The 27292-nt window shown below is 47.4% G+C and overlaps 1 protein-coding gene across 19 annotated transcripts in view; it reads left to right on the top strand.

Moving 5' to 3' along the window:
* Positions 1-3644: 3644 nt before the first annotated feature.
* SIPA1L1 (signal induced proliferation associated 1 like 1) overlaps positions 3645-27292 on the top strand; it is a 501244-nt gene continuing 477596 nt past the window's right edge. For 15 of the 19 annotated variants that reach the window (XM_060294975.1, XM_060294973.1, XM_060294974.1 and 12 more), the window contains exons 1-3: positions 3652-3993; positions 4497-4675; positions 21869-22142. The gene's annotated coding sequence lies outside the window, so the exon portion shown is untranslated. Of the gene's footprint in view, positions 3994-4302; positions 4419-4496; positions 4676-21868; positions 22143-27292 lie in introns of those variants that run through there. The other 4 variants (XM_060294969.1, XM_060294972.1, XM_030831557.2 and 1 more) reach the window with 3 other exon arrangements.

The raw sequence follows: 27292 nt of genomic DNA on the forward strand, positions 1-27292 counted from the left end.
GGCTAGAATCTTTAGTTGGTGATCAGAAGTGGGATCAGAGTCAGACCACTTTAAATGCTCTTGTTGAGGGCCTGCTGTGTGCCAAGTATTGAATTACAAAGAAGGATGAAAAAAGGCCTGGCCTTGAGACCCACACAACCTTGTGGAGAAATCGTGGATGAGAACGACTGCAGCTGGGCTGAAGGTGCACAGTGCCGCGAGGGAGGCACAAAGATCATAAGATGGCTTCAACTGAGAGGCCCTGGAGGGCTTCCTGGAGGAGGTGCTATGAAGAGGAGGCCACAGGAAAGCCACTCCAGGTGGAAAGCATTGGCATAAGGAGAGGAAACATGAAGTGTGGGAACAGAAGTGCAGCCTGACTGAGGCACAAGGCCCCGGTAGGGTGGCGGCTGACTGTTAGGCTGAGGAGATGGCTTGGGGCCGGCTGAGTGCCTGGAACGCTGTGTGACAAGCCATGGAGGGCCGTTCATAGGGAAATAACCTGAGTGTGTTTGGGGGAATTGAACCTGGCTGAAGGAATTGAAGAGGGAGAGAGATCTGAGAGCCATTCCACGAGATAGGAACCCCTAGCAATATTCCAGGCAGGTAAGGAGAGTGCAAACAACAGTAGGGCAAAGGGCAGGGCGGAAGATGAGGGCCGATGCCAGCCCTAAGGTGCCCACCCTGCCCATCAGATAGATTCTCTGGTCCCAAGTACAACCGAAAGAGCTCATTTTGCTGCACAGAAAAGCATACCTTTGTTCATCACCAAGCAGCGCTTTCTTTGATAAAGCAAACCGAAGTTTAAAGTTCTTGAAAGTTAAAGCTAAAGCTACATAAAATATAAATGAAAGAATTCTGTCATTTAAAAAATAGATAATTTTGTTTTAAACCTAGAATGATCTTCACTAGGATTGAGCATTGAATGCGGGGGCAGGGGAGACATAGGGTCGTGTTCCCCCACCCCTCTCTGCTTCAAGCCCAGGGGTTCCTGAGCCCTCTCTTCAGAGAGAGACACCCCACACCAAGCTGGGGAGGTGTCCTTACCCCTGCCCACGTGGGCATGGGCTCAGCTCTGACACAACCCCCTCACAGGGCCATCAGTGGAAACACATCCTCTGATGAGGGGGCAGTGCTCTAGGGACCCTGGGCAGCACCGGGTTGGTGTCATCACCTCTGAGACGCCTCCAGCAGGTGCTGTGGTGCATTCACACAGCCTTTGTGCCCTTGGAGGGTGAAGCTGAGCTTCTGCAGGCACCTCTTGTTGAGCTAAATGTCCCAGGGTTACCCAGCCCAAGCTCACACTGCTTGCCACACAACAGCCCAATAAATCGAGAGACGAGCTGTTGGGTCCTCAGAATAGCAACTTGTTTGGAAAGCCAGCAGACTGAGAAGCTGGTGGACTAGTGTCCCAAAGAACCATCTCCCCAAGTTAGAATTCAGGCTTCTTTTATACTAAAAGGGGAAAGGGGAAAGTCCTGGTTCTGGCCAGACTCGGAGGGGATGTGTTCATTTCTTCCTTCCTGCAGCCATTCACAGGTGAGCCTGGTCAGGATGTTTCCCTGTGAGCCAAACAAAGGTATTTTAACTTAATGCTCATTACCTGGGAGGCAGGGTTCCCAGAGATGAGCCATTATGTATAATTTAAGCTTATAGGCAACATCCCTTTAGTGATGAACTTGTACTAGAGTACAAAGTTTCTTCCCTATTACACTCCCATTTAAAATGCACAACTAAATGGTTTTTAGTATATTCACAGATTTGCACAACCACTACCTCAATCAGCTTTAGAACATTTCATCACCCAGATTGAAACTCTGTACCCACTCTGTACCCATTCCTCCCTCCCTCCAACTATAGGCAACCAATCTACTTTCTGTCTCCGTAGATCTATTCTGAACATTTCATATAAATGAAATGGCACAACATCTGGACTTTTGTGACTGGCTTCTTTCAGGTAACAATGTTCTCAAGGTGCATCCACGTTGTAGCACGTGTTGGTACCCCAGGCCCCTCTATGCCTAATGATATTCCACTGTGTGGACTCATCACATCTTCTTTATCCGCTCACCTGTTGACGGACACTTGGGTTGCTTCCACTTTGCAGCAATTGCGAACAGTGCTGCTGTGAACATTTGTGTACAAGTTTTTTAAGCAAAGATGTAAAGGAGATGAAGGAATTAACCTCACACAACCGCGTAAAGGCCCTGAGTCGGGAGCCTGCGTGGTGTGTGTGAGGAAAAGCGAGGAGGCCTCTGTGAGGAAGAGACGGAGGGAGACGAGGGTGGAGAGAAGTGGGTGGTGAGTCACGCGAGGCGTTGGGAGCCATTGTGAGGGCTTGAGTAACGTGAGGACCATTGGATGGGGTTGAACAGGGAAACACATGAGCTGACGTCTGACCCTCTGTTTTAGGTCAGCGTGTTCTCTGAGGTCATGCGGAGGATGAGAAGACGTGGGATAGGGCGTCCCTGGTGGCGCAGTGGTTGAGAGTCCGCCTGCCAATGCCGGGGACGCGGGTTCGTGCCCCGGTCCGGGAAGATCCCACATGCCGCGGAGCAACTGGGCCCGTGAGCCATGGCCGCTGAGCCTGCGCGTCCGGAGCCTGTGCTCCGCAACGGGAGAGGCCACAACAGTGAGAGGCCCGTGTACCGCAAAAAAAAAAAGAAGATGCGGGATAGGGTGGAAGAGAGAGGGGAGGAAAGTGTGGAAAGCCCCTAAGGAGCCAGGAACACCCAGTGAGCAGAGGGGACAGGCCATGACACCCCAGGCCCAGGAGGTGCAGCCTGGTTGATGCTGGGAGGAGCTGAAGGCAAGACTGGGCAGGACTGAGTGGGCCAGGCTTCCACACTCCCATCGTCCCCCGATGAACGCTGATGCATCTTTATCCAGAGAGCTCCTCTGAGAAGCACATCCTCTGACATCCTGAGGAGGGCAGGTGACGGGAGGTGGGCAGCTACTGTCACTTGATCAGGAGTCCCACACCCTGTGACATCTGCTCTCCCTCCCCCAGCTGCCACCCCCATCCTCAGCTCTCAGTAACTTGGCATTCACCCCAGGGACTCTACGGAAGTTCTTTTGATTACCAGAGCTTTTTGAAACGGCCCAAACGCTTCCTCTTTCAGTCCACCCTGTAGAGCTTTTCTCCCAAAGGATGCAAGTACTCAGGCACCAGCAGCATCGACCTCGACCAGGAGCAGGTTGGAAATGCAGAATTCCAGGCCCAGCCCCACGGAGGCAATCTGCCCCTTAGCAAGATGCCTGGGTTTGAGAAGGACAGTTTTATCTGCCCATGTTGAGGGGGACAGCTCTTTCCTCCACTTTGCCAAATTAAGGAGTGAGAGCTGCTGTCCTTTTCCAGGACTTCGTCCCCCAGGGCTCAGTGACTGTCGAGCAATGGGCGCAGTTAAAGTCAAAACCCTGGGTTCTCCCTCTCTGGTCAGCTTTTGCATCCCCAAGCTGCAGAGAGTAGAGCCTGGGTCTCTCTGTGCCTAAATGATTCAGTAGAATAAGTGCTGCCGTCCAAGGGAGAGAAATTGAAGTGCTGTTGCTGGATACTCAGCGGACACTGAATCAGGGCACTGTGCCTTTAAGAAAGATGAAAGCACATCTCGGGGGTGGAGCCTGGCCCAATTATCCAGGTCCTGGGAAGTTGTTAGGGCCTGCCTTTGCTGAGACCAGGCCTTGGCGGTTCTGGTTTGCAGTTCTGGCAGCCCCGGCCCCGCGTCCCTACTTCCCTGCTGCCACACGACTGAGCTTTGGCACCGGTGAGCCTCCCTCCCACCGCCCACCCACGAGCTCTCTGTGCCGCCGTCTTTCCAAGCCTCGTGTTGACAGCTATCATTTTCAAACTCCTCTTCAGGCCTTTCTTCCTCCTTTCAAGTTCAGGCTCTTCCGTGGTTAAAATCATCTTCTCTACATTTTCCCTTTCCTACCTCTCAGCCTGTGCTGGGGGCGGGGACCAGGCAAAAGTAAGGAAGAAGGCTGATTTTCCAGGCTGAACTTCAGAGGGTGAAGGTGAGGCCACCCAGTCTGCTGGCTGAGCAGGTGTTTCGAATCGTGTGTGTGTGTGCGTGTGTGTGTGTGTGTGTGTGTGTGTGTGTGTCCTCTGAGCTGGAATCAGTGACTCTGGAGAGAGGCTCCAGGTGTCCCATGCCTCCAGCCCTTACCTGGTATTCCAGGTACACACAGTAGGTACTCAACAATAATGGGCAAAGATTAAGAAATGCAGAGTAATGGCAGGAGAACTGGTCTGGGAAATTAAGACACTTGGATTCTATCTCCAATTCCACCTGTAGCTTTTTCAAAGCTCCTTGACCTCCCCAGGCTTGCACTTTCTATAAAAGAGGCCAATAATTCCATCCTCACCTCCTCTGGCTACTGTGAGACCAATTAGATGACTGAGGAGATATTTTCTTCCAAGGACCAGAGAACAGAACCAGGTGGGTGGAAGTCACAAGGGGGCAGATTTTAGGTCAAAATCAAGAAGAAATTTCCATTAACCAAAGTCCCTTCTATAGGCCACGTAATCAAGCAGAGAGCCTTCTGTTCTGGGAACCACGCAAGACAGACAGGTGGACCAGCTGACTGAAGTCCTGCCTGAGGGGGGCTGAACCCTGGGCTGTAAGGTCCGTTTGAAATGCGAGCGGCTACATTTTGGTGGATATCAAAGGACTTTGGGAAGCATCTACGTGAGGCTGTAAGTACGTTGGCTGTTCTGCACATTTCCCAGAAGCCAGGCCGGGTTCAGGGACGGGAGATGGGCCCCCAAAGCCAGGGGAGAGCCAACTGACCACCTGGGCTCTGGCGTCACAGAGTGACTTTGCCATTGCGGGCAGCACCTGGAGTCCAGAGCTTCTGCGTCTGGCAGGTGCACCGACAGAGAGCACAGGCACTTTCTGCTCAGGTCCCCGCAGTGGGCGGACTCTAGTGGGAACCGGCTCTCAGGACCCCTAGAGCCCAGGCTTCTCTGGCTGGGCCGCACGCTCCCAAGGGAGGAGGCCGATGGTGAGACTGGCCCCTCAAGGAGATGCGAGCGCTCAGACAGGGAGGCCAGGTGTCCTCCACCGTGAAATCAGACCCTGCAAATCTGGTACAAGCGGGGCCTCCCCGGGAGACAAGCCCACCCTTCTTTCCTGGTGGTTCTTAGCTATAAAGTCTGATCAAAGGAAAAGTTATCTTTCACATCTTTCAAAGCCTACCCCTCGGCTCCAAGACTGAGAATCAGACCCTCTTCTTCCACTCCCTAAAGGTCCTTTTGGGAGGATTCTCTCCCATTCCACAAGAACTGACTCAGGGTGGCTGGACAGACAGCTCCTGCCATCAGTGCCCCTGCAGGAGCCTGGTGCTCTCCTCCCCAGCGTACACTTCTCCCCACCGTACACTTCTCCCCACCGTACGCACCCTCCGGTCTCTGCTGCCCACCCTTCATGCAAGGGAGATTTTCTTCTGTAACTTGGGGAGGGTAAAGTATTTTTGGTAGGGGAAAGGCCAGAGGAGATAAAGGGGTTATTTGACATCCCTCCTTTTGGCTGGTCCTGTGTGAGCTGTTGTATCGCCCAATTTGGCAGTGGGGGTTAGGTAGGGAGGACAAAGTTGGAGCTGAAGGAGACCGTTGAGGAAGCCTTGCACACAAGTACAGCTGCTCTGGGGCTCAAGAGAAGATGTGCAGCTGGGGGTTAGAGGGCCCTCCCCTACTCCCCTGCTTGAAGCCCAGCCCGCTCTGGTGCCCCAGGGACTAGACGTGTTGGGAACATCTGAGACAGCCCCAGGTGTTGATGTGCCCATGGTGGATGCCAGCCACTGGGGGGGACTGAGCAGGGGAGGAAGCAGAGATGCCAGGCAGTACAGAGAGAAATTTGGACCCCTTGGGTGGTAAGAGAGGAGAGAGAAAAAGTGCTGCTCTGAGAAGAAGCTTTGCAGTTAGGGAAGGAGCGTAACCAGAGTGGAACACGTGTTTGGTTAACTGTGTTTGTGTAGGAGAGACAGAAACGTGATTATAGACTGAAGAGGAGAAGCTCACAGAAAAGCCGAAGTTGAATCATTAGGAAAAAGATAATTAATGGATCAAAGACACAGTGAGGGCGGGGAAGGGATCTTGGAGGCAGAAGGGATTTTCCTTAAACAGGACAAGGGAGGACGAAGGTGGGAAGGAGGTAGAGACCCAGCGGGTAGCCTTCACCCCACCCCTGAAATGGAAGGGGAAGGTCCCTCACAGCACCCTCTGCAGGCGAGGGGCTCGAGGAAACGGAAGGTCTGAAGTGGCCGCAGTGGGGCTGGGGAGGTGCTGCACAGGACCTGGGGGCCTCAGGGCTTGAAGATGTGCCGAAGCCACCACAGCCAGCTGTGAGCCTCGGCGGGGAACCCCTAGAGGGGACAACTAGCGAAATGGCCCAAGAGTCACCAGGAGGGACTGCTGAGTGTAGACATTCACCGCCCCGCCCCCCACCCATGGGGGGGGCTGGCCTGAAAACCCCAGGGGCCCACTTCTGGCTCTGTTCCCATGATGCCATAACGATGGGATATTGGGCGAACCTGGAGACTCTTGGGGTTTCCTCTGTCTGGTTGGTGGAGCCAGTGGAAACTCATCACCTGGCTTAGGAGTTGATGAAGGAGGGGAAAGCTGGCTAAAGACTCGCTGTAGCTCTTGGGAAGAGCAGAGTACGCTATTAATGGTACCACCCGCTGCCCCGGAGAGCAGATATTGAAGGCAAAGCAAATCTCGCAAGGCCCATCGAGTTATTTCCCTGGGATGCAGTGTCTAGTGGCAAATGATGAAGGATTGGTGCTCGGGATATCGGGAGCCCAGCCTGACTGCCTCAGAAAACTGGGGGACTTCGCTTAGGTCATTGGCCTCCGTTTCCTCGTCTCCTTGGGGGTGTATTTGTGGTCACATCATCGGGTGAGGGAGCAACTTCATAGGAGTTGGGTCTTAGCAAATCTGAGAGCAGAAAGAGAGTCAAGAGTCGGTCAGGTTCGCATCTCTTCTCCCCCCCACCCCCCCGAATCAGCGCAGACATCCCACAGGTTTAGGAACAGGATCCGAGTGAACTGGTCCATCCAGGGCCCTCTGTCCCCCACCCCACCCCCACTCCCCAACCCTGCTGCCGTCATCAGACACAGGCAGCAGAGGTGGGGAGTCTGTCCACCCCTTGTCACACGCTGTAGTCGCTGTACCAGCTTCTTTGCTGCTGATCCCAACCTGGCTCTCCAACCGGCTCCGTGACCAGCACAGCTCGGGCTGTGCTCACCAGTTTGGCGTCTGAACCCAGAACACCACCAGAGCAGCCCCAGCTCCCTGGCGGCAGGTGGCTTGTTTTCTGCCCCTGCAGGGATCTGAGATTGATTTAGCCTGTTTCCGTGGCAGCGCTGGTTGCAGTTGCAGCATCTGCTTCCCCACGAGGCTGGGTGAATCATGGCCGCCCACGCTAACCCGTGGCACAGCACAGTCCTGCCGGGAGCATGGATAAATCAGCAGGAGGTTGCCGGAGCGCTTTGCAGTGCCTGGTGGCTTCCTGCCCTGGGTCTCAGGCCCAGTACAAATAGTGTACTGGGCATAGGGCCATGGACTGGGCTTACCCACCCAGAAAACTGGCAGTCTCTGCCCACGAGAGCTGTTAGATCAGCTTTGACTGAATTCAGAGTGGTTTTATCTTGGCTCCAGTAGCTGCGAGGCCTTATGGGAGAAAAATGCAGGTTTTCAGACTCCAAATCCAGTGCTCTTTTTCACTACCCAACGATCAGCTCTCAAACTTGTCTTTCTCTGGCTACCTCAGCACCCAGGTTCCTTCTGGCTCTCATCCCAGGACCTTCCTTTGTGACACCCATCAGCCCTCCCCTCTGGACAGCAGTCCTCAAATTGGATTCTTTCCCAGGCCTTCTCCTCCCTGAAACTTATCTTTTCTTCATCCTTTCCTCTCTACTGAACTGGGTAATCTGGAAGAAAAAAAAAAAAAAAAAAAGAGTTCCTTCTGTATCATTAAGGCTAATAGCAGGTTATAGGGCTAATCTCAAAGGTATTGCTTTTATCCTTGACTTTGAGAGGCAGAACATCCACCTAAGACAATGGTTTCTCAAAATATATTCCCTGGGCCAGCATCAGCATCACTGGGGAGCTGGTTAGAAATGCAGATTCCCAGGCCCCACCCTCGAGTACTGCATCACAAACTCTGGGAATGAGGGTTGACAGTCTGTGTTTGAACAAGCGCTCCAGGTGATTCGAATACACTCCAGGGTTTGAGAACCCCTGGTCTAAGGAAGTGGGTCTGTGGCCGTGGGGATGGAGCATTTTGGTCCTTACCTCTGGCTATGGTCGCGGCACAGCTGCAAGTGTCTCTGTTTTGTGTGAGCCCCGCTGGGGGGCTTGGGTAGGCAAAGACCCCAACTGCTCCAATTCTGGGGGCCTGGAGTTTTCCTCAATTACGTCCTTCCTCCAGATGGTTTGCATCAATGGAGAGAAACTGGTGTGCTTTTTTCTATGTGGAAAAGGCAGCATTACCTTACCTACCACAGAGAGGGCCTTGGGGGTAGAAGGAAACCCACCTATTGGAAATGAACGATCCAGCCATTGTGTCCGGGGCCTAGGTCCCGCAGAGCACACTTCCTAAGAGCTGAGGAATTCCAGCAGAGGGAAAAGGCACTGATAATACTTATTAATCAATGTCCATTCCTCTTCCACCTCTCAGTTCTTTTTTTTTTTAACATTTACTGATCACCTCTGTGCTTGGTCTAGTAAACGACCCCATGACCCAACTCACAGGAGAGTGAGAGCATCAGTCAGAATAGATCAGTCTATGCCAGGGTATCAAACAACCCCGCTGTCTCAGTGCCTTAACATAACAGGCTTCTTTTATAAATGCTTCTTCGCCAATGAGGGACTGCTCTGCTCTGCTCCACAGAATCTCTCAGGGGCTCAGGGTGATAGAACCCATCATCTTATAGCTGCCTTGGTCACCGCAGCAGGAAAAGAAACAGCTGGAGGGGGTCAGGCACTGCCCACGCACCCCGCCTCGCCAGCCCAGAAGGTGAATCCTGGTGCTTCTGCTGGCATTACGCTGGGCAGATTCAGTCACAGGGGCCAGGACGTGTGTGCAGAAAGACAAATGGATACAGTCACACGTTAAAAGCCGTCACCACACTGGGGAAGACCCCTCATTTAATCCTCTTTTGCTCTCTAACAAACCTTTACAGCATCAGGCATCAGGCCAGACCCTGGGAATGTGGTGACACTAGGGCTGCTGCCCTGCACAGCCTGAGGGACATCACTCCCACTGTGTTCTGTATGAATCTGCCCCCTGCAGTTGTGTGATGCAGGAGCTCTGCCTCTGTTTTTCTGGGTCTGTTCTATTTTATCATGAATATCCATTTTCCCCAGCAGAAGAAACACTCTCAAAGGGTGGGGATGGTACCTGAGTAGCTCAGCACTATCATCTTAGAGTTTAGCATGGTGCCTGGTGGACTCAATCAATGCTGGTTAAGTGGGTGCTTGAAAATGAATAATTCTTGACTGCGTTTCCCACTGATCCCAGCCTTCAGGGAGCTTATAATCGGCCGAGTCAAGAGCTATACAAACAATTAACTGAAATATCAAAAAAAAAATCTCATGCCAGAGAGAGCAAAATACATGTCACATAAAAATCTGGGCTACGTGGCTTGGAGCACAGAAAAGCACGTGGTCACTTTGACCCAGGTGGGCTCAAGGAAGCTATCCTTGTTCTGTCGGTGAAGCACTCAGGTCCAAAGAGGTTGATGGCCCTGTCTGACACGGGGTGAGCTGCAAAGCAGTGGAAGGACCCTGTTGTATCCCTTGGTCTGGTGTTATTTTCTTCTCCCCACACTATTAACTAACAAATCGCTATATTTGCAGAGCAGTTCACAGTTTTCTGACAGCTTTCCTGTGCAGCTAAGACCTAAAATACCCCCAGGCGCCCAGCCTGAGAATTTGGTTAGCTTTTGGTGCTGCGTTCACTTCCCGTAGGGGATGTGGGATGTGTCTTTTGTTGTGAGGCTGGAACGTCTAGTTCTCCCTGCCTGGTTCTACCTCACAGCACTTTCCCCCCCACCTGCCCCACTCCCCAGCTGCCCAGGATAGCCTCGCAGAGCAGGTAGCATTTCCAAAAGGCATCTGCAGAAAGGATGCCTACCTTCCCCCGCAGGCAGGAACGCGACCCATTATTTTGAGCTCGCAAGGGAACACAATGACATAAGCTTCCCATCTGCCTCCCCAAACACTTTTGAAACGATTCCATCTCAAGTCCGTTAATTTTATGGGGACTCTAAAGACAGGGCAAAGTTAGCATTTATCATCTGGAATCTCCATCATTCAGGCTTTGTCACTCTGTGTCCTTTTCTCTCTCACCTGCCTTCCTTCCCCTCCTGCAAACCTCTCCCTGACTCGGGCCCAGCCAGGGCTCCATTCAGTCTAACAAACATTTCTTGAGTGCCAGCTCTGTACAAGACCCATGCTGGGTGTTGGAGATTCAAGGACGAGTAGGACAAAGTCAGAAGCTCAGGGAGCTTTGCTGTCAGTGGGTTTGGCCCAATCGCGACACCTTCCTAAGATACCTGCTTTCATCCTGTACCCCCTTCTACCCTCTCCCTTTCACAGAACATGTGTCCTCCTTAGATTCTTCTGTGTGCCAAGCAGTGAGCTAAGGGTTTGCATGCCTTCTTTCATTTAAGTTTTCAAATCAGGCAGATTCTATTATGTCCATTTTCCAGATAAGGACATTAAAGCTTAAGAGGTTATATAAATTGTCCAAGCTCAGACAGCTAAGAAAGGGCCCAGCTGGGATCCCTCCCAGAGGGACTGCCTTCAAGACCCACCTTCTTCCTTCTTCCATTGTAGCCACCAAAACTCGGCAGTTGGCTATCTACACTCAGAACAAAAAGAACAAAGAAATATCTAGGGCTTTAGCACTCTCTCTACCACCCCTTCCTTTTGACATTTAGGGTTTTCTTGTTGTTGTTTCTAAGTCTAGTGATTCTTTCTAAGACCAGGAACTTGGAGCTCATTGTCTCAGATTCCTGGAGTTTTAAAAACTGGATGTTTTAAACATTTCTTCACCCTCTAGAGGGTAGGAGAAGCCTTTTCTGACACCACTTGAGCACTGGTTTGGCCTCTGTCTCAGAAGTCATCTCCAGGAGTCCTGGAAACAGCCTGGATGCTGGGCTGTCTTTTCACATCCTCGGAGAGGGAGTTTCAATGGTCCAAGAAGTGGTTCACACTGTCAGTCTACTGAAAAGCTTCATTCACGACCCTCTTTCATCCTTTGATCCCCTTGGAAGAGCAGGAGATGACACAGACTCCCATGGAGGTTTCTGAAAGGTCCCATCAGGAAAATGGACAGCACCGGAGGGCCGTCTGTTGGTTGTCATGTGATTTGCATGTTGCGTGTAGTTTTCAAGCATTCCCACAAACCAGCCAAATGTCTATGGCAGGATCCACAGTATGATTTTGTTATTCTTATTCTGGTGTTTGAAGCTGGCAAGTCTTGATTTTTGTTTTTAATTGGGGTATAGTTGTTTTACAATGTTGTGTTAGTTTCTACTGCACAGCAAAGTGAATCAGTCATATGTATACATATATCCCCTCTTTTTTGAATTTCCTTCCCATTTAGGTCACTACAGAGCACTAAGTAATGTTCCCTGTGCTATACAGCAGGTTCTCATTAGTTATCTATTTTATACATATTAGTGTATATATGTCGATCCCAGTCTCCCAGTTCATCCCGCCCTCCCTTTCCCCGCTTGGTGTCCATACGTTTGTTCTCTATGTCTGTGTCTCTATTTCTGCTTTGAACCACTTTTTTTTTTTTTTTTTTTTTGGCGGTACACGGGCCTCTCACTGTTGTGGCCTCTCCCGTTGCGGATCACAGGCTCCGGATGCACAGGCTCAGCGGCCATGGCTCACGGGCCCAGCCGCTCTGCGGCATGTGGGATCCTCCTGGACTGGGGCACGCATCCGCGTCCCCGGCATTGGCAGGCGGACTCTCAACCACTGCGCCACCAGGGAAGCCCTCTATTTCTATTTTGGAAACAGGTTCATCTGTACCATTTTTCTAGATTCCACATATATGCATTAATATACGATATTTGTTTTTCTCTTTCCGACTTACTGCACTCTGTGTAAGAGCCTCTGGGTCCGTCCACGTCTCTACAAATGACCCAATAGCGTTCCTTTTTATGGCTGAGTAATATTCCATTGTGTATATGTACCACATTTTCTTTATCCATTCATCTGTCGATGGACATTGAGGTTGCTTCCATGACCTGGCTATTGTAAACAGTGCTACAATGAACATCAGGGTGCATGTGTCTTTTTGAATTATGGTTTTCTCAGGGTATATGCCCAGTAGTGGAATTCCTGGGTCATATGGTAGTTCTATTTGTAGTTTTTTAAGGAACCTTCATACTGTTCTCTGTAGTGGCTGTATGCATTTACATTCCCACCAACAGTACAAGAGGGTTCCCTTTTTTCCACACCCTCCCCAGCATTTATTGTTTGTAGATTTTTTTATTATTATTAATTTATTTTATTTTTGGCTGCATTGGGTCTTTGTTGCTGCGCTTGGGCTCTTCTCTAGTTGCGGAGAGCAGGGGCTACTCTTCATTGTAGTGTGTGGGCTTCTCATTGCAGTGGCTCTCTTGTTGTGGAGCACAGGCTCTAGGCTTGCAGGATTCAGTAGTTGTGGCATGCAGGATCAGTAGTTGTGGCTCACAGGCTCTAGAGTGCAGGCTCAGTAGTTGTGGCACACAGACTTAGTTGCTCTGCAGCATGTGGGATCTTCCCGGACCAGGGCTCGAATCTGTGTCCCCTGCATTGGCAGGCGGATTCTTAACCACTTTGCCACCAGGGAGGCCCTGTTTGTAGATTTTTTGATGATGGCCATTCTGACTGTTGTGAAGTGATACGTCATTTGCATTTCTCTAGCAATTAGCGATGTTGAGCATCTTTTCATGTGCCCCTTGGCCATCTGTATGTCTTCTTTGGAGAAATGTCTATTTAGGTCTTCTGCCCATTTTTTGATTGGGTTGCTTGTTTTTTTTTGATATCAAGCTACAAGAGCTGTTTGTATATTTTGGAGATTAATCCCTTGTCCATTGCTTCATTTGCAAATATTTTCTCCCATCTGAAGGCTGTCTTTTCATCTTGTTTATGGTTTCCTTTGCTGTGCAGAAGCTTTTAAGTTTCATTAGGTCCCATTTGTTTCCATTACTCTAGGAGATGGATCAAAAAAGATTTCTTTTTTGTACTCCCCCTCACCCAGCCACTCCAGCCTATACAAATTCCCTATGCCTCTGTGTGGAGAGGCAAGGAAAGCAGGAAAAATGTAAGAACTCCCTGGATGGTCTTTCGGGGCCACCTGCCCTCCCCGACAGTTTTAGCGCCAAATGCCTCCAGGAACACTGACTCAGTCTCATATCGCATCACCCCCACCAAAGCCTGCAAAACCCTCACACTGAGCTCGGTCTTGAAAGCAGCCTTGGATAGGTAGTGATCAAGACTCAGTTAACTGCAGCGGGAAGGGGGCAGATGTGGAGCTGAAAGTATGGCCGCTGGGGATCCAGGAAAAGGCAAGAGGTCGTGTGTTGACATAAGGAAAGTCTCTCAGCAGATAGTGAAGCTGGGGACATACATCCAGGTTCAGAATAAGGACCTCTGCCCCAAGAAGTCCAGTCCTAGAAAGACTGAGTCACTGGGGCAGGTTACAAAAGTGGGGACTCACATGGTGCAGGGGGAAGAACCATAATTAGTTTCAACAATCTGGGTGGGGATTTGTTTTCTCATCCTCACTCACTTTTATAACTGGGGCTTAATATCCGAGTCACAGAAGCAACAAGAGTAACTCAGTGCTGAGTGGCAGGACGTTGAAGTTGAGCTACTGAAATCTCTCCAGCTAAAGGCAGGCATACTGAACACATGTTTTTGTCTGTCCTGCTCCTCCCCAGCCCCCCCACCCTCTGATAGCACATGATCCACATCGTTACCTTCCCTGCACGGCTACTACAGAATCATCAGCTCTTTTATGTGACATACCCCTCCCCCTATGGCCCCAGTTGACTGGTCCAAGGGCAACATCTGACCAGGGTGACTAACCAGGGCCCTTCCCAGAGATGTTTAAACTTGGGATCCAACTCATTGAGACACCTTCTCCGTGTGACTCTCGCCCACCCTGCCAGTGCTCAGCATGTGTCCCCTCTTTCTTACTCTCTGGTTCTGACTTCATATGACATATCTCCTGTAACGGATTCTCTATCCATGGACCAGCGCGTTCTCCAAATGGTTAACGTGCCATTGGGAATCTGATGTTCCTGCTGCTTTTCCATGTATGCCTTGCTGTAAAGCCAGAAATCAAGAATGATTTAGTCATTTTCTTCCTTGGGTTTCACACAGCTTCTTTCAGGGCAGTCAAAAGATTCTGACTTCATTTTGAAGTCAAAGGATTCCTTTCAACACTACAGCTCTCTGTGCAACCTCCGGAATCTTTCCTGGTATTCAGAGCTTCTGAGTGGCCCTTTTTCTACCGGATACCTGAGTCGAACCTTAGCTAATTTCAGTTAAACTCCTCAAGCTGAGAGTTAGGTGAACTTAGTAAGCTGTCTTTTTAAAGAAACAGACTGATTCTGATATAGAATCATATTTAGTTATTTTTGTGCTATCCACTTATTTCATCTAGTACATTGTAAACTTTTAGAGGAGACTTAAGTGTTAAATACCTTTGTATCCCTTGGCTCACAACCATACACTTATTAAATATTCAATAAATACAAGTTTAATACCTAACTGAATCATTCAATCACATTCTTATGTTAAATATAAAATTAATGCTTTAAGTATCATTAATCAAATAGATAATCCCACTAGGATACATTTTAAGGTATACTGTTATATATTAGAATGGTTTTATTTATTTTTTATTAAAGTATAGTTGATTTACAAGTTGTGTTAGTTTCTGGTGTACAGCAAAGTCATTCAGTTATACATACATATATACATATTCTTTTTCATATTCTTTTCCATTATGGCTTATTACAGTATTGAATATAGTTCAAGGTCCCAATAGGACCTTGTTGTTTATCTGTTTTATATATAGTAGTTTGTATCTGCTAATCCTAAACTCCTAATTTATCCCAGTCTTACCCTCTTTCCCCTTTAGTAACCACAAGTCTGTTCTCTATGTCTGTGAGTCTTTCTATTTTGTAAATAAGATCATTTGTGTCATATTTTAGATTCAACATGTGATATATGGTATTTGTCTTTTTCTTTCTGACTTATTTCACTTAGTATGATAATCTCTAGGTCCATCCGTGTTGCTGCAAATGGCATTATTTCATGTTTTTTATGGCTGAGTAATATTCCTTTGTATATGTTTACCACATCTTCTTTATCCATTTATCTGTCGATGGGCACTTAGGTTGTCTCCATGTCTTGGCTATTGTAAATGGTGCTGCTATGAACATGGAGTGCATGTATCTTTTCGAATTAGAGTTTTCTCTGGATATATTCCCAGGAGTGGGATTGCCGGATCATATGGCTAACTCAACTAAAACTATTTTTAGTTTTTTGAGGAACCTCTGTACTTTTTTCCACAGTGGGTGCACCAATCTATACTCTTACCAACAGTGTAGTAGAGTTTCCTTTTCTCCACACCCTCGCCAGCATTTGTTATTTGTAGACTTTTTAATTATGGCCATTCGGACTGGTGTGAGATAGTACCTCATTGTAGTTTTGATGTGCATTTTAGAGTGGTTTTATAATAGACCCCGATATTAATAAAATTGGGCTAAACTAACTGACACTTTCCTTTTGTGTACGGCACACCCAACTGCTAAGAGACCAGTTTCCAAATATGTGTCCTATATAAGGAAGATCTCCTGCTTTCCCCATCAAAAACTGTTTAACCCTTTGATGGAACAGGAAAATCTCACTGGCAGAGCACAAATGGAAACTGTTCAAGGGAGTTGGTGGCGGGGGGGTCACCTTGAACTGTCAGTGAGTATTTGTTCTGTCTGCCATGGGCCAGAGCTCAGTTAGAAGGAACTTATGAGAGCCTTCTCCCTGCCCCAATCCAGAAAGCAGGGGTCATGGCACCCCTGACAGACACACAAGGAGAACCCATTAGAAGTGGGCACAGAAAGGTCCTACCAGGTGGCGGGTCTGATAGGTCATGAGTGGGGACAGAGCAACCCCGTGGAGAGAAGCAGTAGCCCAAAGCCTGGGACACAGGCTTACCCCAGCTTCCCGTTTTCTTACTGCACCCAGACTTCCACACATGGCAGGCCAGGTCTCTGGTGTGAAGTCCTCATGTGGCCCCAGATTTTCTGTGTATTGAGGGAAGGCAGTCCACTCTCAGAGGAGTACAGGTATAAGAGCACAGAAATTTCTACTACCTTGTAGCCAGGAGAGGAAATTCGAAGGCCCAGGGCAGAGCAGAAATGTGTTATAAATTTACAACTTGACTCTGCTCCTCAGCTGATGACCTGGGTGAAACGCACACACACATACAGATGAACATATAGGATTCCGGTGGCTCAGTGGAAGCACAGAGGTGGAGAGAGAACCCCTGCTCCCAACTGCCTCTCCAGGTCCCAGCTGTTCCCAAATATCCTGCATTAGAATAGGTCAGACGGCTGAGGACATCAGTTGTTCTGGCCTGCCCAGTGTCCATGCCACCCTGTCTGACAGTGGCATCCTGATTTTCCTTTGGACATCCACCCTTCCCCTCCCCCGCCCCAGTCCTTGTGGCCTCATAACTCCTGCTCTAGAAGTGGACACCTGCTCCCATCCTGGCCAAACAATGGGTTCCATCCCCCTGGCCATGATGATGATTTAGGAGAAGGGCATGAGACCCAAGCCCAACCAGCCAGCCCAGGGTAGATGGCTGGAATAGGAGAAAGAGGTACCCTTTTCCCATGGGGCAAGCCCAGGGATTCTGGGTGGGGTGGGGAGGAGAGGGGTGCTGTGTGGGGTGTTGGTGCCTGAGAATAGAACAAACATGGGGAGGTCAAAGGGAGCAGCACAACCCTTATTCAACAGATTCCCAAGCCCAGAAATTCCCTGTTCTTAAGCCAGATTGAGTCAGCTCTTAATGCAACCAAGAGTCTCTTTGGTGAATACAACTGCCAATGGTCCCGGCAATTAGAAAAGGGAACAAAGGGAGGGACCATCACTGAGGTGTCAACCTGAAAGGGCTCCACTTCTGGGCCTTTTCCATTTTCACCCCTGAGAGGGGTTCACACAGAACCAATACTCCTTGAGAGGCCGCCTGCAAATCCCAACAGCTGGAGGGCCCTCAGCTCCCTCCCCACTTCCCGCCCTCTGTGTCATTGTTGAGGGAGGGGTGGGTTTCTTGTGTGTGCACTTTACCTGCAGAGCCATTTTTGGACCTTGTTTTCTATAGGCCAGAAAATGGCTGAAATTAGGAAACATTTGAAGTGGCTCTTCATCAAGCCCAGAAGAGATTTCTGCAGTTGCTATATTTAAAAGCCCAGCAGCAGGTTGTTTGGGCTTATGTCGTGCTGTTATGTAATAAACATAATGTTAAGCTTTGGAAGACTTGAACACTGGTTGGGGGGGAGGAAAACAGTAGTCTCACAATGATGTGTGCCCTGCAGATGCTTTGCAGAGGTTGGGGAGAAGCTAATATAGTTTCTACATTAAATAGTGTTAAAATAACCATGTGTACACAGCAGATTTGAATTACTGTGTAAATTCCCAAAGGAAACAGTAGGGGAAAAAAAGAAAGAAGAAGAAAGAAAGGAGGTTGTGTATTAATATAAGGGAAAATGTAATCAACAACCAAACAGAAGCTGGTTTTAGTAAGATAAAGGGACTCAAGAGATGTGGGCTGATCTCCTGTAGAAAGGAGATTGTATTGCTTTTTTAGGCTGTGTAACAAATTGCCGTAAACTTAGTGGCTGAAAACATCATGAATTTATTATAACAGCGTTCTGTAGATCAGAGGTCTAGTCATGGTGTGGCTAGGTTCTCTGCTCACGGTTTCATGACATGAAATCAAGGTGTCAGCCAGGCTGGGGCCTCATCTGAAGTATGGGGTCCTCTTCCAAGCTCACACAGCTGTAGGCAGAATTTAGTTACTTTTGGTTGTAGGACTGAGGGTCCCCTTTACTTTTGGCTGTTGCTGGGAATTGCTCTCAGCTCTTAGAAGCCTCCTACGTTTCCTTACCATGTGATCCCCTCCATAGGCCCTCTTACGACATAACTCTTAGCTCCTTCAAGGCCAGGAAAATCCCTCTCACATTTCCAATCTCTCTGACTTCTTCCATCTCTGACCACTAGACCCTCTTTAAAGAGCTCACCTGTTTAAGTCAGGCTCACTCACCTCAAGGAAGGAGATTACATGAGTATGCACACTAGGGGGTGAGAATTTTGGGAGCCATCTTAGAATTCTGTCTACCTCAGTGATCAAACTTTCGTACAGAAGCAGGGATCCAAAATACGTAATCTTAATACGCTATTGACATGGGCTAAAATGTTTATGTCCCACCAAAATTGATATGTTGAAGCCTTAACCCTCAATGTGATGATGTTCACAGAGAGGAAGTCTTTGGGAGGTGATTACGTTTATTTGAGGTCATGAGGGTGGGGGTCTCACAATGGGATTGGTGTCCTTATAAGAAGAGGAAGAGAGACCAAAGCCCTCTGTCTGCCATGTGAGGGTATAGTGAGAAGGCAGCTGTCTACAAGCCAGGACAAGGCCCTCACTGAGACCTGAACTAGCTGGCACCTTCATCTTGACTTCCAGCCTCCAGGACTGTGAGAAATAGACGTCAGTCTGTGGTATTTTGTTATAGCAGCCCAAGCTGACTAAGATGACTACAGCACCAAAGGTCCCATTCATCTACCTTCACACGAGCCTTCTGGAAAACAGGGTGTTCAAAGGCTGTGAAAACATTCAGTATCTAGAGTTTTCCAATAACTGTCCTTCTTCTCTACCTCATTTGTTTGTGCCTTTATTCATTCAATGACTGAGCTCCTATTCTCCCCTTGGCACTGTGCTTGACCCCAGGGCCATGTCTAGAGTGAGATTAGTGAGACACCTGGGGACAGATAAGATGTAAGGGGTGCCCATTTGCACAACCCTGAGAATGACTGCCCCCTGAGATTTTGCACACTAGCTTCAGAAGGGCACAAAATTTCTCCTAAAAAGCATAGTTGAGTACAACTAAAAACTGACCCCTTCTGACCTTTGATGAGTCCATAAATAAAGGTGTAGAGTCATTTATAACACTATTAAGATAAAATCTGACCCTAGTATAAACTCGGTGCTCCATTTCATTGAATCATAACTCTGATGAAACCTCCGCCACCAGGTGCTCCACCAAAATGCTTGTGCAGTTTTCTCACATCCCGGGAAGAAACCCATGTGTCCCAGGAGCATCCTCATATCCTCTTCACCTCTTGCTCAAGTTTTCCCTCTTATCGGCCTTTTCAGTGCCAGCTGGGTTGCCCGTTGGGAGATTTACATGAATTTCTTTCTTTCTCCTTCCATCCACAATACGGAGCTGAGCCACTCATCAAACTCTGACTTGCCATCCTGAAAGTTGCCCAGAATTTCTCTCATCTGACTGAGAAGCCCCTGGCTCTGTTCTGAGTGCCCTGGGGGCCTTGCCGGTCCTCGGGTGCAAAGGCAGCAGAACCCTGTGACCTCAGCCCTGAAGCAGAGCCTGGGAAAGGAGACCACCCCCAATGCCTCTTGCTCGGGAACTTTCAGGCTCTTTGGTGAACCGTCCTCTACTCACTGTTCTCTGCTCCCCCGTTGGGTGGGAAGATGAGCCCCACATGGTTACAGTCTCGGGGCTGAGAGCCCTGCCACCTCCTTGTTTAGGTTAAATTTCCTTAAGAAACCAAGAACAGCTCTGAGTTAGATCTCCTAGGGTATTTCTCTGTGCTGAGTGCTTCACCAGGAAGAAAGTTAAACAGAGTACTGAGCTGATAGCAAATACATGGGACTGATTCCCCAGCCTCAGCCATGGAAGGGACTTGAGGGGTTGCACCTTGGGGCCTCTCGTGCTGCCACAACTCAGATCTGCATCTTCTAGAATTCTTTGCACAACAGCAAAGGACTGTTGCTGTTGTGAGGACTTTCTTTACTCCCACCCTCATGCCCTGAGCAAGGCAGATGTTTACTTCCAGCACTAGAAGAAGGAGGGGGTGAGGGCAGAGATGGGGGGAATGCTAACCATAGCTAACCTAAGTCAGATCACCAGGCTGGCCGCTAGCCAGACTCTGAATCGCCCTCTGCAGATAGCATAGGCAAAAAGCTGGGTCTCTGCGCCCTGCTCTCTAGGTTAAAGTTCTGATTCAAGGCTCAGTCACTCCCCCTTTGATGCTATTATCAATCATCCCTTTGCAGAGGAGGTGACTTGTTTAGACAACAAAAGGAACTTGAGATGGATCCTTACCTAGGGGTTCTCAGAACTGAAGGAGGTTCATTAATTTCTCTCCACCTCAGTTTCTTCATTCAAAAGAGTAGGCATATTTATGCAGGATTTTTTTTTACTTAGAAATAATATATACCTGGCACAATGCTTGGAAACTGCTACCCCCTTAAGAAAGGGTTGCTACTGCTATTACTGTTATCCCTGCCTCAGGGTATGTGTTATTGATCTGAGCTGTGAGTTTGAGAGCTAAGATTGTGTGCATGGCTGACGGCAATGACAGTGCCTGACACAGGAGGTGTGCAATCAATGACTAAGTCTGGAATTTTAGCATGGGACATCAGCCCCACCAGGAAATAAGAGTCTACATGCAATTACCTGCTCTATTTCCTGGGTTGGTAGTTCTCAAATTCTTTGTGTTCTGGGCACATCTGATGGGACTGATACATTCAGACAGCTGTGAGTCAGCGGTAATTGCCACTCAATCCCTGCTATGGAAGAACGATGTCTCCCAATATCTATGAAAGCAACCACTGTGGTCCCACCATGTATTTGGATGCCCTTTGTCATTGTGGTTGGGGGGTAGAATGTTTACTGCCCTGACCTCCCCAACTAACGTACACAAGAAGAATTCTCACATATACACTTAACCACTGTATTTCTTGGCCACTGGTTTGATAAAACACACCTTCTACCTTTTCCCAGCATTTCAGGTTGTAGCCATGAGATGTTGGCCTGCAGGTCTCAGTCAGGCACTTCAATTGCCCTTGGAATTCCAGGATTTAGCTTTGCAGTCTCTATTTGTCAACAATCTCAAAGGTCCTTGACATATAGTCATTTGTAATTTTGCAAAGATGTCAATTTTTAGAAATTAGTTTATTATGGACTTCCCTGGTGGCGCAGTGGTTAAGAATCCACCTGCCAATGCAGGGGACACAGGTTCGAGCCCTGCTCTGGGCAGATCCGACATGCTGTGGAGCAACTAATTCTGTGCGCCACAACTACAGAGCCTGCGCTCTAGAGCCTGCGCGCCACAACTACTGAGCCCGCATGCCACAACTACTGAAGCCCACGTGCCTAGAGCCCATGCTCCACCACAAGAGAAGCCACTGCAATGAGAAGCCTGCGCACCACAATGAAGAGTAGCCCCTGCTCACTACAACTAGAGAAAGCCTGGTCACAGCAACGAAAACCCAACGCAGCCAAAAATGAATAAATAAATAATGTTAAAATAATTAAACTATTAAAAAAATTAGTTTATTATACAAGTAATATATGAGTGTATATATATATTGCAAAATGCTTATATAGTCGAGAAGTACACAAAACGTGTAGAAGTCTTCCTTTATTTGTATCAGTCAGAGTAGGCCACGTAACAAACACCCCCCAAATCTCAGTGGCTTATAGCAACAAATGTTTATTTCTTGTTCACACTACATGTTTATCACGAGTTGGCTACAAGCTCTGCTTATTGCCTTTTTCACACCAGAACCAAAGCTGATGGAAAAACCTAGCCTCTATCTGGAACACTGTCAATCTGGCAGAAAGAAAAAGACAAGACAAATGAGGCCCTGACTTCTACAGCTTAGCACAAAAGTGATCAACATCTCTTTGGCCAAAGCAAGTCACATGGCCATTCCCAAGGTCAACAGTGTGGTGATATATCCTACAGAGAGGAGCGCAGCTGGGAAAGAAACTGGAAAGTTTGGTGAACAAGAAGACATCTCCCACTACCTCCTCCTAGGACAACTTCCCTCCCAGAGGTAACTGCTCTCAGCACCTCAGTCCCCTTTCTTATGTATTTGCCTAAGAGTGTGTGTGTGTGTGTGTGTATGAATATATATGTATGCACATAAATGTAGAATATTCACATGTTGTTCTGCAGCTTGCTCTGTTCATTTAATCTACCTCAGAGACCTTTTCATATCAGTACATATAAGCCTACCCCACTCCTTCTAACAACTATATGGCATTTCATGCCATAATATATTTAAATTCTTGGTGTACTTTTGGATCTTTTCAAAATTTTTTTCTATTACAAATAATGTGATATTTATCCTTATGCATATGTCTGTGCACATGTGTATTTCTGAATAATAGGTTTCTAGAAATTAATTGTTCAAATAGAGCATGTGTGCATTACCATTTCTAATAGATACCACCAATTTGCCTGGAAAAATGCCTCATCAGTGTACACAGACATCAGCAATATGCCTGATTTCCCAAATCCTCAACAACTCTTAATATTATTAAACTTTTTCTTTTTGTTGATCTGATAAATTTTTTAAATGGTTCTTCATTGTTTTAATGCATATAGTGCATTTTCTTGTTTGTTGGTGAGGTCGAGTGTCGTTTGTATTTGTTGCCTAATTTCACAGTTTTTTCTTTTGTGAGTTGTCTGTTTCCCTTCTCCACCCATTCTCTAGTGGTTGTTTATTCTTTCACATTTGAATATGTAGAATTATAGTTTTTCTCAATATTAATCCTTTGTACTACTGCTTGTGAATATGAGTATCTTTCATTTACCATCAGGAACCTTCCTAAAAGCCAGACACAGAGTGAAAATATTAACCAGTAGCCCCTTTTTTGCTAATCCATCACTACCAACCAGTTTCCTAAAACAAAGAGAAAGTCAGTAAACGTAACAAATGACTTAGTATGTCAGATGTAGAAAACATTGCTTCCTGTTGACCACACAGTGACTCTGACTTTTAACAGACATTTGCATGTGTGCAGCCACACAGCCTCTCAGCACCGTCAACATCTGACTCACATCCCTTTGTTGACATTCCGCCCTCTTCAAAACATCTGCATATGATTCTGAAATTCCTCCAGTTATATTTGGAAAGTAACTAAAGAATTCCTGCCCCCTCCACCATAAATATATTACTTTGTTTAAAATGTTATATTGAGTTTGGGAGATGCACAAATAAAGTTTTCTATATAAATCTAGTCCCTAAACATGTTACATTGGAGAGGTATGTATGCTTTATGAAATCTGAGTGTTGATAAAGAGGGATTCTACTGAGAAAAGATTGCTAGGGAGGCAGCTTGTGAGGTGTATCTTTATTTGCGTCCAGTTTGGCCATTTAGTTTTTAATTTTGTTTTTGGCTTTTTTTCCCCAACTTTATTGAGATATAATTGGCATATAACATTGTGTAGGTTTATGATGTACAATATGATGATTCAATATGTAATGTATTGAAAAATGTTCATCACAATCCGTCACCTCATGAAAATATCTTACATGTGTATGTTGTGGTAAGAACATTTAAGATCTCTCTTAGCAGCTTTCAAGTGTACAATACAGTATTGTTACCTATAGTCACCATGCTGTACATGAGGTCCACAGAGCTTATTCATCTTGTAACTGGAGTTTGTACCCTTTGATCAACATCTCTCCGCATCCACATTTGCCCCTGGCCATCACCGTCCCACTGTTGCTATGAGTTTGGCTTTTTAAGATCCTACGTATAAGTGAGATCATCCAGTATTTGTCTTTCTCTGTCTGACTTATTTCACTTAGCATAATGCCCTCAAGGTCCACCCATGTTTTTGCAAATGGCAGGATTTCCTTCTTGTTTTTATGGCAGAAGAATATATATATACCATATTTTCTTTATGCATTCATCCCTCAAACAAACTTAGGTTATTTCCAACTCTTAGCTCTTGTGAGTAATGCTGCAGTGACTATGGGAATGTGGATATCTCTTGGAGATAGTAATTTCATTTCACTTAAATATATACCCAGAAGTGGAATTGCTGGATTATAGGATAGTTCTAGTTTTAATGTTTTGAGGAAACTTCATACTCTTTTCCACTGTTGCTGTGCCATTGTTTTTCATTTTGTTCATGGCGTTTTTTTGTTGCACAGTTCGCCATTTTCATGTAATCAAATCTCAGTTATTTTTATTTAATATTTCTGGATTTGAAGTCTTGCTTTAAGAAGGCTTTTCCTAACTCAGGATTTCTTTTTGAAATTATCCTATATATACAGATATTTTTAAGTTGTTAGTTTTGTTTTTTGTTTAGCTCTTTAATCATAAGGAATTAATTATTGGATAAGATGTGAGGTGGGGTAGAGAAGGCTAGGCTACCTTTTCTCTGCCCTGAAGCAGGTAGCGTATCAACCCAATACCATTTATTGGGTATTTCCTTCTTTCTCCAACTGGTTTGAAATGTACCACGAATTAAATTCTCAGCATAAAAAAAAAGAAGTATTCTGTATCTTAAGGCATCAGATTTTATGGTGGAGCTGGTGTACAGGTGTGCAAATCTCAGGGAGCATGAGGTTAATTACAGCATCCAAGGATCAACACAGGCATTCCCTGCACATTGTAATTATTCTCACAAACGTAAAAACTTCCTTCTGTGTGACAAGCGATCCTGATAGCCAGACAACTGCTAATGATGCACGTCAAGGTGTTACTGACTTGGGTCCTTGGACTCTTTTTTTTTTTTGCGGAACGCGGGCCTCTCACTGTTGTGGCCTCTCCCGTTGCGGAGCACAGGCTCCGGACGCGCAGGCTCAGCAGCCATGGCTCACGGGCCCAGCCGCTCCGCGGCACGTGGGATCTTCTCAGACCTGGGCACGAACCCGTGTCCCCTGCATCGGCAGGCGGACTCTCAACTACTGCGCCACCAGGGAACACCGGGTCCTGGGACTCTTTAATCAATAGAAATTGATAACAGGCCAGACTAGGAATTCAGGCAAGGCTTTATTGGGAGTGAAAACAAGTAACAGGTTCCCTTGCTTGCTCTCCGAGGACGGCAGGCTGGTTCCTTAAATGGGGTGAGGGTAGGGGTGGATCTGTGGGTCAAGCTGGAGGGGTGGCTTAAGTGATCTGCCCACCCCCTTGGTGCTGCTGTGTGCAGGGATCATGGGCAGTGCCCTGCTTTTGCTCCCCACACCTAAGAAATGGCATTTGGTTTGTGGCTTTTTTGTATCTTATTGCTCATAATTTGTCCCAACTGCGCATGCATGCAGTTCTTTTTAGTCCCTTATAGTTTCTTTGTATTCTGTTGCTGCAGGAGACATTAGTCCAGGTGTAAGCACTCCAGTAAAGGGTCCCAGGTGCCAGGTCCCAGCCTATCTCAAAGGGATCTAAGAAAGTGAAAGGCCATTACAAATAACTAGAGTCCTGTAGTAATAGAATTATTAAAGTTTTTAAGGGGTTGTTTTAATTTCTCAGTTATCCTTTAGTATGTTTTACGCAGGGCCTGTTTGGGTTTGATGGTGTTCAAGAATTCAAGGATTCAGTAGTTCTGGGCTGAGTCCCTGGACACATTCAGGTTCTACTGTGCCATGAGCTTTCCTGGTTCTGGAGATTCTCCTGCAACTGGTACCACCTTGGGGGCGGGAGCAGGTGAGACTTTTCCAAGCGTTTCCAGCCCACACGTTGTGTGAGAGAGAAGGCTGCCTTCTGTGAGCCCGTTTCTCACCACCAGTGGCTTATCATCCCATGGCAATCTGAGTGGCCCTTCTCCACACCTCAGAAATGCCTCATGCTGGTCTAATCAGAGGAGTTTAAAGGTGCTGGTGGGGGGAGTACAGGAGTGCAGGTAGTATTCAGAGGATGGTTGACATCATACGGCAGATGCTTTGAGCCTACTGTGTCCCAGGGGGTGGACTTAGATAATTAGCAGATGAGTTGACGATTGCCTAAAGAAAGAGAACAGAGTGCGGTAGGAAAGGGGAGTGAGTCAGAGGTCCGTCTCCTCTCTTTCTCTCCTCTCCCCCCACCACGTGCCCCACTGGCTCCTTCCTGTCCCAAGACAAACAGTTTCATCTACACCCTGATGGAAGATTAGATGATAACTTAAAACAAGAGGGGCTTCCTGGACTGAGGAGACAACACTGAAAGCTTCGTGATGAATTTGGAGAATGCCACAGCAGGTAAAGGAGTTGCTGGCTGCCAATCTGGGCCAGGGATCTCCTGGCCCTGGGCTGCCCCCCAGACAGCCAGAAGGGGTCTTCTCATGTCTTTAGAGGGCTTCACCCCTGGAGCCCAAGCCCACTGTGCCCCAGCCAGGGTTTCTCAAACTCTTGCTACTCAGCCACCCCTTGAGGCTGGAAGCCTCAACACAGAACTCAGGAGAGGATGAGACATATCCAGTCCCACTCCAGGCAAATGCGATTTCTCTGCCGTCTCCACCTTTACCTCTAACACTGAAGCAAGTTTGTGTTCTACGTCATGTATCTATGCTCGTTTTGATACAAAAGTTGTGTTTGCAATTTCATGCCTAACCTCCCCTCTCCCCTTTCCATCAAGTCCCAGTATAAAATCCAGTGCTTCTCTGTATTTCATGGGGTTCATTACAGTTGTAATTATGTTTGCCCATCATGTATTTGCTGTCTTTCCCACTAGAGTGTAAGCTCCAGGAGGGTGGTGGCCATGCCTGTCTGGCTTAGTGCATTCTCAGTGGCTGGCCAGTGCCTGTCTGTGGCCTTTAGCCTTGGTAGTTAGAGCCTTCTTACAATTAGGCACCTGTAGGTCAAGTGTCTGTTCTTCCTTTCACCAGAAGAAAGGCCTGATAACTCACAAAAGGGTCATTGTTCTCAAAGGGTCCAGGTGAGAGGAGCCAGCCGTCATTGCTGGGCCCCAGCCCTATCACAATTCCTGGCCCCTCCCAATGAAAGTGAGACAGTGACATCATCTCAGAATATATACAAAGAACAGCCTTTCTGTAAATCTCTCTATGGAGAATTACTTTAAGCTCATTCCTACTGTATTAGGTGCATAATATCATAACCCAGAGTTTCCCAGATTTAGTTCAAGGGCATAGATGATTTGGTTAGGTATAAGATTTTTAGAAATTTTCTTGTCCAAGAAGAATTTGAAGCATGTCTTGCTGATGGTAGGAAATCAACTCAGTTTGGGAGAGGAGCTGATTTTTCAAATAAGTGATTAT

The sequence above is a fragment of the Globicephala melas genome, chromosome 2, assembly GCF_963455315.2.
Source record: "Globicephala melas chromosome 2, mGloMel1.2, whole genome shotgun sequence".
NCBI lineage: Eukaryota > Metazoa > Chordata > Mammalia > Artiodactyla > Delphinidae > Globicephala > Globicephala melas.